The 13,606-nt window shown below is 37.5% G+C and overlaps 1 pseudogene; it reads left to right on the forward strand.

Annotated features, from left to right (window-relative positions):
- Window positions 1-583: 583 nt before the first annotated feature.
- Window positions 584-2,847, forward strand: LOC149209768 (F-box/kelch-repeat protein At1g55270 pseudogene; annotated as a pseudogene).
- The last annotated feature ends 10,759 nt before the right edge of the window (window positions 2,848-13,606 follow it).

Here is a 13,606-nt window from a genome sequence, read left to right on the forward strand (position 1 = left end):
GAACTGCAAATTTGGTGAGTGCTTGCGGTTGCGAAGCCTGAGTATCCGAGATTGCAAAATAGTTTGAGGTGATGATTTGATCTATTTACTTAGTTTTGGAAAGTGGAATCTTGGGTATCTTCACCAGGAAAATATTTAACGCAAAGCAGTAGATGCATGCATGCCTACGTACCTTCGTGGAGAATTCCTGCATTAAAAAAGAGCCAAAAATTGAAGTTGCAGCTACCATATGGAGTAGATCTACATTGATGAGTCTGTATTGGAGGGTTTCTGCTCTTGCTGCGAGGAACATTTGTGTTTCAGAACCCTTCAATGATTCACTGTTGCCACTCGAGCATAGAATGCGGTTTCTAGTTGCACCAAAACCTAAGGGACGTGCACTGATGGATAAAATGATTGTTGTTGCTACAAAGGAGTACAGATACTCTTGGCAGCGAGCAGACCTTAAAGAATTAATGTGAAGCTGTTATATTGTCACGTATGTTTCAGGGTTGCCAATAGTGCTTCAACTTGAGGTATTTGGCTTCAAAAGTGAAGCAGCTGAGTTTCCGCTCTCACCATATGTTGATGGGTAAGCACTCATATGAGTGCCCAGCGTAAGGAAGTGTTGTGGCTTTTCAACCTGGTGTTCGTGATAGAGAGGCCGACTCACTATTGGATAAGATGGTACCGTCTTTTGGCTGGAAATCTCTTCTATTCTCCAAGAAAAAGCCTTGGCAGAGCAGAAGAGTGGATCTATCATTCTATTTAATCGAACAGGACCGTGATGGCCGCATTTCATAGTTACCGAATTAGAATTCGAATTCGATTCCATAAGGGAAAAATTCGACATTGTATTATCTTTTACCTATATTTTTGTTTACTTATTTACATCATTAATTTTTCTTGTCTGAAATGTTATAGATCAATTTTCTTTTTTTTTCTATTTATTTTGCATAGTTTCTATTTATTTTGTATAGTTATGAATTTGCAACTAAAGTTTGTCATTTATAATTTTTATAACTTTTATAATTTTTTTAATATTGGATTTATCTTTTTTCTAATTTTTTTTATAGGAATTATCCAATTAACACTTAAGTTTGTCAGTTTATAATTTTTTCGAATATAGAAGTTAATGTTTTTTGTTTCTTTTATATAAGAGTTATCAGTTTGCAACTAATTTACTATTTTATAATTTTTGTTAAGATAGAAGTCATATTTTTTTATTTATTGTAATTTACGGTTATAAGAAATTACTAACTAATTATCCATTCAACATTGAAATTGGAGAGTTTATAATTTTTTCCAATATAGAAATTATAATTTTTTTTTGTATATATATAATTTGCAACCAATTTACTATTTTATAATTTTTATTAAGATAAAAGTTATCTTTTTTTTATTGAAATTTGTTATTATATAAAAATTACTAACTCACCTCTCACTTTAAAGTATCTGATTGATTTTTTCAAAAGATAAAATTACAAATCAAATTTGAGTAACATTTAGTTAATCAATGATAACTCTGAAATATATATATCTATGGAAGCTATTTATATTATTTAATATCAATAGCAATAATTTTTTGCTTTAATTGTTTTTTAATTAAATTAATTATTTAATAAAAAATTTACTTTCTATTAAATAAAAAAAAAAAAAAATTAAACAATTTGCTTTCCATTAATACCATATTGTATGTTATAACCATCTGTAAATAATAGTGAAATAACAAAATCAAACGGAAAACCGAAAATAGTATTAGTCATTAATATTTCACACTAAATAGTCATGAAATAGTCATTAACAGGACGTATTAGTCATTAACATTTCATACTTATCAAGTTAGGAAGTTACCAAGTTAGCATAGTTACGCTTAATATGCTGAATCGGGTAGATATTCATATAATTATCTTTGTTTTTACTCTTTTCTGTCTGTGTCCAGGGTCGAGGCAAGAAGCACAGTGGACGCCGAGTTCTGTGTTCAAGGTGGATGCACGAAGCACAGTGGACTCTGGAAAATTCAGAGCGGAGGTACAAAGCACATCGGACGATGGAACAGCGAATGTTAGAGGGGGTAAGCCAGTGGAAAGTTTATGTATTTTTTGGACAGTACGGCCGAACTTGGTAACTATGCCGCATTTCATGGGATGCATTTGATCCTAGGTACCAATTATGGTAGCCTATCCCCCTGTGCCAGCTGAATGCTGTGAGGCCCTTGGTTTTGGATGTGCTATTCTCAGTGGATGCCATCTCTGTTTGTTTGGGGGCAAAAGTCCGTTAAAACGATCTATGAGAAGGGTAGTCTACTACTGTGCACGGACAAATAAATGGCATCCAGCACCAGACATGTTCAGGAGGCGTCATTTCTTTGGGGCCTGTGTTTTTAATAATTGTTTGTATGTTGCAGGGGGAGAAAGTGATGGTAGTTTTCGTTCCCTCAAATCAGCAGAGGTGTACGATTCAACTAGAAGTAAATGGTCTTTCATATTCCACATGAGCACCTCTATTTTTACCCTTTTTGGGGTTTGTATATGGAGACAAACGGTTTCTCAAAGGCCTAGGCTCTCACTGGCAAGTATATGTGACACGTATGCGATCGTTAAATTAGCGATCTACTGTAGTCGGTGGCATAGTCGATGGATGGCAGACTCCAAGTGGCACCTTAAATGGAAAACTTTATGCCCTTGACTGTAAGGATCGTTGCAGAATGCGAGTGTATGATAATGTCAATGACTCGTGGACAGATTGATAGATAACAAGCTTCATCTTGCTAATTCTCATGAGCTTGAGGCTGCAACATTGCTTCCTCTTGGGGGTAAACTTTGTATTGTTCGAGCGAACAAAATGATATTGCACATATTTTACTAGAGAATTTCAAGAGCGTATCGGCATTTTTGTGGAGAAATTTTTTTCATGGGTTTTGTAAGCAGCAGCTATGGCCACTGTTTCACTTAAGCAGAAGCGCGTAGACTCTCAGGATAAGTTGGTCCAACTGTATTATATACAACTGCAAATGTAGCAGAAATTGGAAAGCTCCAAATTGGGTCAAATCCCCAAACGCTGCACCAACTGTTTGAACCAATCAAACTACCAAATTTTTGCAGAGTCTTTATCATGAAGAATTTTGAAAATCCATTGAATACCGAGATGTATGAATCTGGTTAAAAAAGCTCAGAATCCGGTTAAAGAAGCTGAGTTGCAATATGAGGAAGCTGCAAACAAAGGGCAGAATTGCAGGGCTTAGTTTGAGAAGTTCGAGCAGAAAATCAATGATCTGATGTCAGAATCATTTTGAACTCCTTAAGCTTTTGGAGGACCAAAAACTTTTCTCTGTTGAGAGCTATGATCCAAGAGGATCTTGCCACCTGTTTCCAAAGAGTACCAAGCCAAAGGAAGGTTCAAGGGAAGATTGGTAAAAGTTCAAGGGAAGATTGGTAAAAGTGGAATTATTTAAAATTTCATGAGCATATAATGTATGTGCTTCTGTATTTTTTATTTAAATTGTAAAAAGGAAATTGATTAAATGTGAGAATCCATCTCACAAACCATTTTTCTAATTTCAAGTGGGATTTGAGATTTTCATGTGATTGTTTCTCTTAAAAATGTGGATAAGATCCAAATTTGTTGGAGTTGAGAGATTTTCTTCTTAAGAATCTCATAAGTTCTTATGTTTATGGACCAAGAGAGTTATTCTCTCCTTGGAATGTGGATCTAAGGAGATATTTTCTCCTTTGTTTATGGATCTCAAAAATTTTGTAAATTCATTTTTGTACTCTTTGTTTTTGGCTAGAGAGAGATTGAGAGAATTTTTGGAGAAGTTTTGAGAACTGCATTTGGACAATAGCTTTTGAGAGCTTGGAGAGCTCAAGAGGGTTTTTGGAGGAATTACTTGTATGTACAAGTCTCAAAGTATTTTGGGAGTAGAAGACAACTCTAGGCTTGGCCACCCTTTTTGATAGAGCATTGTACAAATTCCTCTTTGAAGAAAGACAATAAAGTGATTCAACCTTTGGAGGTGAATCCAGAGATGTAGCCTAGTGGAGGGGGTGAACTCCGTTATCAACCTTGTTGTTTCATGTTTTTCTTATTCATGGTTTGATCAAGTTCTTTTATATGCATTTTAAGTGAAGTTTATGTTGATATTTACATGTTTATGTGACAAATTGTAACTTAATTTTACAAACCCTTATGGTCAATTGAAAGGACTTTGTTGCAAGTGTTTGGACTCTCAAGTTTTCAGATCACTATTCTACCATGATATTTACTATTTCCACTGCACTTAAAGTTGAATTTTTTAAGTGTAATTTCTTAATGATGTTTTGAGGTATGCTAAAGTAATAACATGTATTATTGGAAGTAATTATCAATTGAAGAAAATTATGCTTGTCTAATTAACAAAGACAATCTGAGTCGTCCAATAAATCTATGTGGGGTAAACAATCAAGATGGATTTTGACCTTTTTTTGAAAGAATATGTGAGCATTTAATGAATGTGTGTCCAAATAAAAGCATGCAATGTGGTGGTGGATGTGTGCATTTTCCCAAAGGCATGACACATTAACTTGGGCATAGTCTATCTATTATAAGTTTTGAAAGGTTTTATAATATATTTTTCAATTAATTTGACCAGAATTCGTCAATGATTTATTGAAATCACAAATCTTGGTCTTGAACTCAATCTGAGTACCTCAAGGGTTTTTCAACATGTTGAATCCATATGTGCAATCAAAAGCCCACTTTAAACAACAATGACTAACAAAAAAAATTTGCCAAATTCTAACCAAAAACTCCAAAATGTATAATGCTTACATAATTCCCATTAAAAGCATCACGGGGCCATCAAATTTAACTTTTGCATTGTACTTGTGGCCACGACTTCATCTTGGGATTTTGTGGCAGGTTCATTCAATTTTTTCTCATTATTATTTCTCAATGAACTCTGATTTTCGTCCCACGAAGACACCCAAACATACACTCTATTTTGTGTGGTGAGATGAGAAGCACCCAATCTCCAATGATGATGAAGTATACTTATCAATGTGTTGTGTTGAGGTCAACTCGTTCAAGGAACAATGCTAATAATGGTTTCCCATGGACCCCGCACATGGCCTTCCAGCTTATGTTTTTAGTGGTGTTGTGGGAAATATCTTGTATTGTACTTTCCCAAATGGTACTAGTTTTTAGTGGTGTCGTGGGAAATATCTTGTATTGTACTTTCCCAAATGGTACTAATAGAAGCAAAGTATTTTCCCTATATTTGAAAAAAGAGACAATTCCATCAAGGTTTTCTGCAGAATAGTACGATGGATGGTAATTTATTTGTTAATGTTTACTATCATCGTCAATTTTGGATTCCTCAAATTAGTTATATTGATATACTATATGGGAAATGTTTTTCCTGTTTAATTTTATTAATGGCTTGATATGAATTGTGTTTTCATTTTGTAGGTGATCTGTCCATGCAAAATATTCAAGGTGTTGGATTGGAATGGGATGAATGGAATCAACTGAAACTTTTCGAGGAAAATATTGTATATCTGACAGACATGGTCGATGGAATTTCAAGTTTTGGTGGAGAGAAAGAGCAAGGGATCACTCTCATTAATAATAAGACAACAAGAAGATCTGATAGAGAACGACATTTACTTACAGATACCTCTCCTGGAAAATGAGAGGAAAAGAAGATTCGAGAGAGAATGACATTTATCTATCGATAAGGTTGTGATAGAGAGGGAAAGAGCACATTCTCAAAATATACATATAATGGATAAGAGGAAAAGAAGATTTGAGAGAGAACGACATTTGACTGCAGATAAAGTTGTGTCAGAGAGAAGGAAACAAAAATATATTTTCAAATGCTAGATGGATTTTGCATTTAGAGAGAGCACGTCCTCAATATATATATATCTAATTGATATACATTCTGTTATGCTTCTATACCAATAGGTGTCATATTTCATGATTGACACTAATGAACTCTCTAATATGTTCATACCTTTTATGGTTGCAAAGGTTTTCCATATTGTCAAAAAATCAAAAAATTCAAAAAATGTAAAGAGGGTATGCCCTAAAAGAAAAATCAAAGGGCAAAAAGAATGAAATGGTCAAAAAATGAAAGAAATGAACCCCAAACAAAAAGACCAAGAAAGTGTGCAAGTCCAAAATGCCACTACTAGTTTGTTTTCTGCAACAATCTGATTGTGTTCAGCTTGTTGATTTATACCACCATTGATGAATGGCCAAAAAGCTTAATCTTGGCTAGTTCATGTTTGAATTTCATGTTATAGAGATAGAGAATAAAATCTGACCAAACTGTTTAATCTTGGCAAATAAATAGATAGGTAGAGAAGCAAAGGAGCTCAACAGTTGAATCTGAGCCCTCAGATGTTATAAGTGCAGACTTAGGTAGGCTTACCATGAAAGAAAAAGAAGTTGATGTGGGTTTGCCAGTCCAAATGCACCCAAAGAAAGAAGAAAAAATGTTAGGCCAAGTAGGCAGGGTAGGTACAATGGTGTTGCAGAACGTTACTTGTGATAGATTTTGTCTCCACATGTGTTAACCTTTACTTTAATCACAAGTGCCATTGTGGATATTACACTTAATGCAGCTCAAAGCGAAGCAAGGTTTCATGACTAACTCCCCTTCATATTTCTTCCCTTAACATTCACTAATTCTCTCCCAAAGTATTAAGATCTGTTCTTAATATCATTCACAAACCACTCATTCCATTTCATGAAGATTGACTAAGTTAAACCCTATTTTACTTATGAAAATGGCCACCTTTCTCATACAAACCCCTTTTTCTATTTCAAAGCCTGAGTGTAAACATATACCCAAAGGTTTAACTTAGCGTCCAATTCATTTTCATATTAATTTTTTAACATTTATTATATATAAATCCCTTACAATATACCCTTCCCCATATTATGTATAAAACCCCAATATTACATATCCCCTCCCCGATCGAAATATCACCGTATCACTGCTTAGATGGGATTAATAGATTTATTTGAAATTTATTAATAACCCAAACCCCACGCGCCATATGGAATTAATTAACCTATGGGTAATTAATAACCAATCAACCCCGACCAATCAAATTGCCCCCGATACGCTTAATACATGGTTTAATGTATCAGGCCCGCAATGTTAAATTCCCGCCATATTCCACGAGCGTCTGCCATCAGATCTAGGCCCGACCATCCAGCGGCTGACGATCATATCGCGCCACCCTTCATCTCCACTGTTTAACTCGCGGGGAACCGGTGGTTTTCCCGCTGTACCAAGGACACGCGGCACTCACTTAACCTGCTCGCTCCCTCCCTGCTCAATACCGCTCTACCCCAAAAGTGGTGCGGGAAAAACCACTTACCACCCTCCGCTAGCGAAAGAACATCCCATCACTCTGACGTCATCCATGCAATAAATGCCAAAATTCCCCGCCAAACCAAGATTTCGTTAAAACCCCGACAATATGTCATTTTTGCCATTTTTTCCTACGAACAGTGTTCCATGCAAATTACGTCCGGTTGATTGTACGAGTGTTCAGTTTGCCACCCGGCTAAAGAGACCACCGCAACGCGCTCCGCCGTCAGTCATTTCATCCTGCAATTGCACAATTTGTCTCCTTAAGCCAGGTATTTATCCATTCGACCAGCTGCCCTGTAATTTCGATTTTCCACTAAGAATTTTACCTAAAAAGAGTCGAATTCAAGCTCAAATCATTCTGAAGCTGCCATAAAAAGACCCCTAAGCCTGTTGTTTTGTCCATTATTTCCCTAGAAGCCCGAATTCCAGTTTGAAAACACAAGAACCAAACATGGAAGCTCCCGTGGCCCTGAATGTCACGCCTATGAATGCACCTCATAAAGACTTGGATTACTTAGCTCTAGCCGACAAAGATTTCCAGATTAAAGATTTGTATGGAAATGTGAACCATCTTCAAGCCTTATGCCAAATTAGGGATAGCTATCAAAACAACTCTGATATTTTTGGGTTATGGGAGTCTAACCTTCCCAAGTACTTCATTCCCTCAGTTCATGTTTTCCCATACGTCATTCATCAGTGTTGTGCCAATTATGACCCTGTCCATAGAGCAATCATGTCCCCATCTCAAACAGTTCTTTTTTACATAACTGTTGAATCCATCAATGAGATGCTACATTTCCATTCCACTGAGCCCCTGGCTCGTCTGTCCATGGGGTATCTGCTCGAAAAAGCTCCTCAATTGTCCAATTCAGAAATAACCCATATTGCTCATATGTTCATGAAACCAGACTACCAGCCCCAAGGCCCACCTCCCTATCTGCAAACCTGGTTCACTGACACTAGCAGACTTATTGTTGACATGATATCCCAGATTTTTGGATTTAATACCAGTGAATATGTTGATGAGATTAACCTAGTTCTACTGTCAATATTTACCCTAGGACAGCCCCCTGCTGTCAAGTATGACTATGCTACTTGATCAATTCTTGAACCTAGATAGAGAAGGAGTCTTCAAGTACACATCTTTCATATACCACCTTCTGTTGTATTATCATCCAGACAGCTTTTCTTTCCCCATCAGGAGGTTGGACTCAAAAGGAAATCCAAGGTTTGTGATCTTCTGGACCTCAGTCTTCCATAATACCTTTGAGTGCCCTTATACCTATAATGAATTCATTGACTTGTTTGTACATAAAGCATCCACTATGTTGATAGGAGCCCCTCCTCCTAGAATCTCTGGTGACATGAAAAATATTCTGCAGCTGTCCAAACAGTACAGGATAGGTGATTGGTACTTATACCAAAATCACACAGAGATTAGAATATATGGGTGTGAGCCGTGCCCTTTCAAGCTGCCCAAATATGTGCCCATGAGATTATTTGCATTAGAATATTTCAGGCAGATCATTAGTGCAGACTTAACCCACTTTTGTAATGCAAAGAAAAAGGCTCAGCTGAGGATAAAAATCCAATTAGGCCCTTATCTCATCAATTCTAGAGATGCCTGGCAAGAAGCTGACAAGATTTTAGGAGATCACCTAAAATTGAAGAAAAGCTTTTGGTGGGTGCCCTGTGACCCAAATAGCTTCATAAGTGACAGAAGGGTAAGAAACAAGCTATCTGTTTATATACATCATAACATCCCAAAATTTGAACACTATGCAAATCAGGATGAATGGGTAGAAGGGACCTTGATAGAAGAAATTAGTGAACAGGAAAAGATGGAAAAAGCTATGAAAAATCTTGAAAAAACCCTTGACCTGGACTCTTTTGGACATGTATCTTTCAAACTGCCTCAACAATCAGAAGTTGGTACATCCTCTGCTGGAACTTCTCAGCAACCTGCACAAAAAATCAGCACAGCAGTTACAGCGACTTCAAAGGGCAAAGAGGTAGATACCACAGAGCATCCTATATTGACAGACCAGACAGCAATGTCAAAGGAACAGAGTCAGGGGAAAGTTCCTCCAGCCCAAACTAAAGAAACAGAAGTTCCTGCATTACAGACTCCTCTAAATGAGGAAAGAAGCAAGAAGAGAGACAGGGAAGACCCCACAACTATCAGTGGACTTGCAGAACAACCGGGTGCAAAGAGGCAAAGGTTGAATCCTCTATCCGAAGATGAAATTATTAAAGAAACCATGGACAGTCTAAGAGGTGAAAGGGCAGTCAGCCAGTAGACTTCTCCAGTAATAGAAACATCAACTAGTTCACATAGGCAAGAGCTAGAAAGGCAGCACAGCGTGGAAGTTTCATCCACTAGGCCACAAAGCAAACAGGCCTCAGATATCAAAAGGACATTCACAGAAATAAAGGCAAGGAATGACCCACTAAGGCTTCAACTTTAGAACCAGTATCTTAAGATGGCCCCCACAAACCAGCAGAGATTAATGTCAACCTATGACATTAAGGAGGGCAAAATGGTCATTAGTTACTTTAAGCCCAAGATGCAACAACCACAATCAGCGGTTGATTACATCAGGACAAATTTGGAGGTCCTAGCCAAGGACATTCATCCTATGGACCAGATTGAGCTTCATAAACAGACTGGAGAGATGGTCTACTCCACACTAGCTGATAAAGCGATGTTAGCTCATAAACTACAAAACTCCTTGGACAATACCTCTACTCAACTACATTTGGAGAAAGCTTCTTCGTTGGCCAAGGACAACAGGATAAAATCTTTAGAGGAGATTATCATTGAACTAGGACATGATCCCAAAGATGCTAAAGGCATAAAGGCACTAATGAAGAATAAAGAAGAGGACATTGCTACCCTAAGAAAACAGCTGAAATTGCCTCCTTCCATGCATCCACAGACTGCGGAAGTTGTACAACAGAAATCTGAAGAAGATATGATGGACCTGCTCATGAAGCTTAATGAAAGATTAACCGATACAGAGCAGCGCTGGAAAAGGCACTAAAGGAAAGCAGGGAGAGTAGACCTCCCAGCCTCCTGAGGTCCACCTTGCAGTCTCAACAGCGGTCCCTTCAACACTCGAAACAGCATTGGCTCCAAATGTTCCAGCATCTACAACAGAGGTCATCACAGGTACATCAGCAATAGCACCAGGCGGAAGTACTAATATGAGCACTGAAGAATTGATAAATGCCATGGAAGAATTAAAGCTACAGGTGTCTGAATTAAAACTGGTGAAAGAGCAATTGAAAAAATTAGAAAAGAATTATGACAAATCCAAGATGAATGTGGTAGAGAAAATAAGGGAGGTTAAAACATTGGAGAACAAGGTGAGAGCATTAGAAAAGGATCTTTCTCTGGATAAACCTCTGGCAGAAATCAATGGTATTTTGTGGGCCAACATCAATCAATCCCTTGCTAATGTTTGGCAATCAATCCAAGCTATTTATGAACAGATTGACTTAGTGAGAGCAGCCCAAGTGGAAATTCAAAAGACAAGAGCTTTATTGGGACAGATGCCTGAACAGGCCAACCGGCTAATACATTTTTTGAACACCAAGACCAGTGAACAACTGGAAGCACTGGAAATCACAGACAGGACAGGTACAATTCTGGAAATCAAGAGAGTTCTAACCAAGAGAACTCTGATGCAAAATTTAGAAAGGAGATGCCAGGACATGCAGGTGGAGATTAACTCTTTCACAGAAAAGTTCACAGTTTTGCAGGATAAGGGTCTACCCAGTCCTTTAACAAGTAATAACCGGTTGATGAAACATGTAGATTATGCACACAAATTGAATAAATATGTTGTTGATCAAATTACTTCATCAACAAGTGCTTCAGAAGTGAAAGCACTCCCCACAGGCCAGTCTCTCTATAACAGCTTGGAGAGCTTATTTTATATTGAGCATGAAGTGAAACATTTGTTCACCATCCAGCCTAATTTCTATAGGTACACAGAGACTGATGAAACTTTAAGGAAGCTGCAGAGACATAAATTACCAGAACAGAAATGGTGGGAGGATATGCTAGAAATTTTATAAGCTTATCTTTGGTATCTTTGGTATCTTTGGTAGAATCAAATTTTTGGGCCATTTACCATGATGCGGTAAGCAGAGATGAATGAGCGTCCTACAGGTTGAAATCGTATCAGATCATAGTGAAAGAACATTCGACAAAGCCAGAACAACCAGCACAGAGTATCAGTGGAAAATAGCTGTAAACCGACTCACAGGGCCTACCTCCACACATCGGACAAAGACAGAGCAGCCAGCACAGCATCGATGATCTTTTCCCTGTTTTTAGACTATTTGTCTCTATCTTTTGTAAAAAACGATGAATCATCACTAGATATTATCTTCGTGAGATATTTTGTAAGATATTTTGTATAAATACCTCCCCAATCGAAGTATTGGGGGTTGGTGAGGCATTCTTAGACTTGGCTGTAACATTGAGTTTTTGAATATAAAGCTGTTGAAATCAACTGTTAGTGTGCTCACTGGATGAAGAATTAAAGCAGAAGACTTGCCATAGGATTCTTGAATCGAGCATCGGAACAATAATTCTCATATATCTGTGTTTTAAAGTTTTTTTGGTTCCCTATATCACCCGTGTTTCATAATCTGAATGATAGAGATAAAGATTAATTCAGAATTTGCTTGAATGCACTCTGCTTTCATCTGTTATCATTCTCTGTGTTTTCTTCAGAATTAGAATAAACAGTGTAACTCTCAATTGCTCCTGTTTCCTAATTCTTTCATGTGGATTATTTGTTAAAGAATTCTTAAATGCTCTTTAGTAGTAATCATCCATTTTCCCTCTTTAAATAGGTTGAAAGATGCTTGATTTCCTTTCACCCGATTTGAACCCATTCCATCTGTTCCAGCTCTTTATTTGTTCCCTGCTTGACTACCTTGACCTGTGGAACCATCCTCTGTCAAGAAAACCAAGTCCAGATAACCATTCTCGTTGACTCCATTAGCCCAATGGACTAAACCTCAGTCTTTCACCTCTGCTCTATTGAATCTCACCATCCAAAAATCAAACAAAACCCCTGAACCTCATAACTAGCCTAATACCTTTCAAAACAAAGTTAAATCATAAAGAGAGAGCCCTCTCTGGATACAGATTGGCTAGATTCTGTATCTAAAAGATTGGTTTGTGGTTACCTCGGCCTCCTTTCCTTTTCTTACAACTTTAGGGAAAACCTGAGTGATAACATCATTGGCGACTCCACTGGGGAACTGAATAATTTGTTTGTCGTTGCTATCTACTTTATAAGCTACAGACAGAGCCTGAAGTTAGCCAGGTAGCCTTTGAAATGTTTTTGCTTTGCAATGGCAGAAGTAAATGAATGCTACTTCAGTCTATCTCTGGTCTAGCTTATAGATTGGGCAGTTGCTTTAGAATATTTGATCAGTTCCTCTTTTATAAATCTTTAAGAAAGTTCACAATTCCCATATCCAAAGTCTCTTAAAGAAACTGTTAAATTTGTAGTGTTAAAACTATTTACAAAAAACCAATAACACACCTACAAGCCTGGCTTCATAAAGGATTCGTTACACCATATCAAACCCTGATCCAAATCCACCATCTGTGTTTGAAAATCCTAATCTGATTCCTAGGATTCTTAGGAGACAAGAGAGCCAAGAAAATCCTGCGATTTCTCGGCCTCTAATCATATCATAATCTTGTCCTGTGGGGTGAGTTCCCCTCGGGGATGAACCTTGTACTTAGTATTTTGAAAGCTCTTCATTTGAGACCCTTTTCGAATCTGGGGTAACCCACGCAGTTCAAGACCCAATATTCTTTGAAAAATTTCAGCTTGAAGTTGTTGCTTCACATCTTGACAAACATCTGCAGAACTCCATCCAACCTGAGCTTACCTCTGAAAAAACACCAAATCTTGCTGTGATTACTACCCCTTCTCCAGGTTCACCATCAGCACCTAGAACTTCCCAAACTCAAGCTACCCCTTCCATTCATCCATCTGCTATCCATATTCCCATTGTCGTCCCTACTACACCAGTTGTTACATATATTCCTGCTATCATGGCGAACAGATATGCTCCTCTGAACTTACCTACCAATCCAGGGGCTATGCCCCAAGACTATCAAAGTAAAATCACTCCTTTTGATGGCACAGGCACTTACACCGCTCAACAGCATACTAAAAAAATGACAGATTACTTTGAAATATATGAGGTTGATGTTGATGA

Source organism: Pinus tabuliformis, chromosome 1_2 (genome assembly GCF_031772625.1).
Source record: "Pinus tabuliformis cultivar Carrire ecotype Pingquan chromosome 1_2, CPIR1, whole genome shotgun sequence".
NCBI lineage: Eukaryota > Viridiplantae > Streptophyta > Pinopsida > Pinales > Pinaceae > Pinus > Pinus tabuliformis.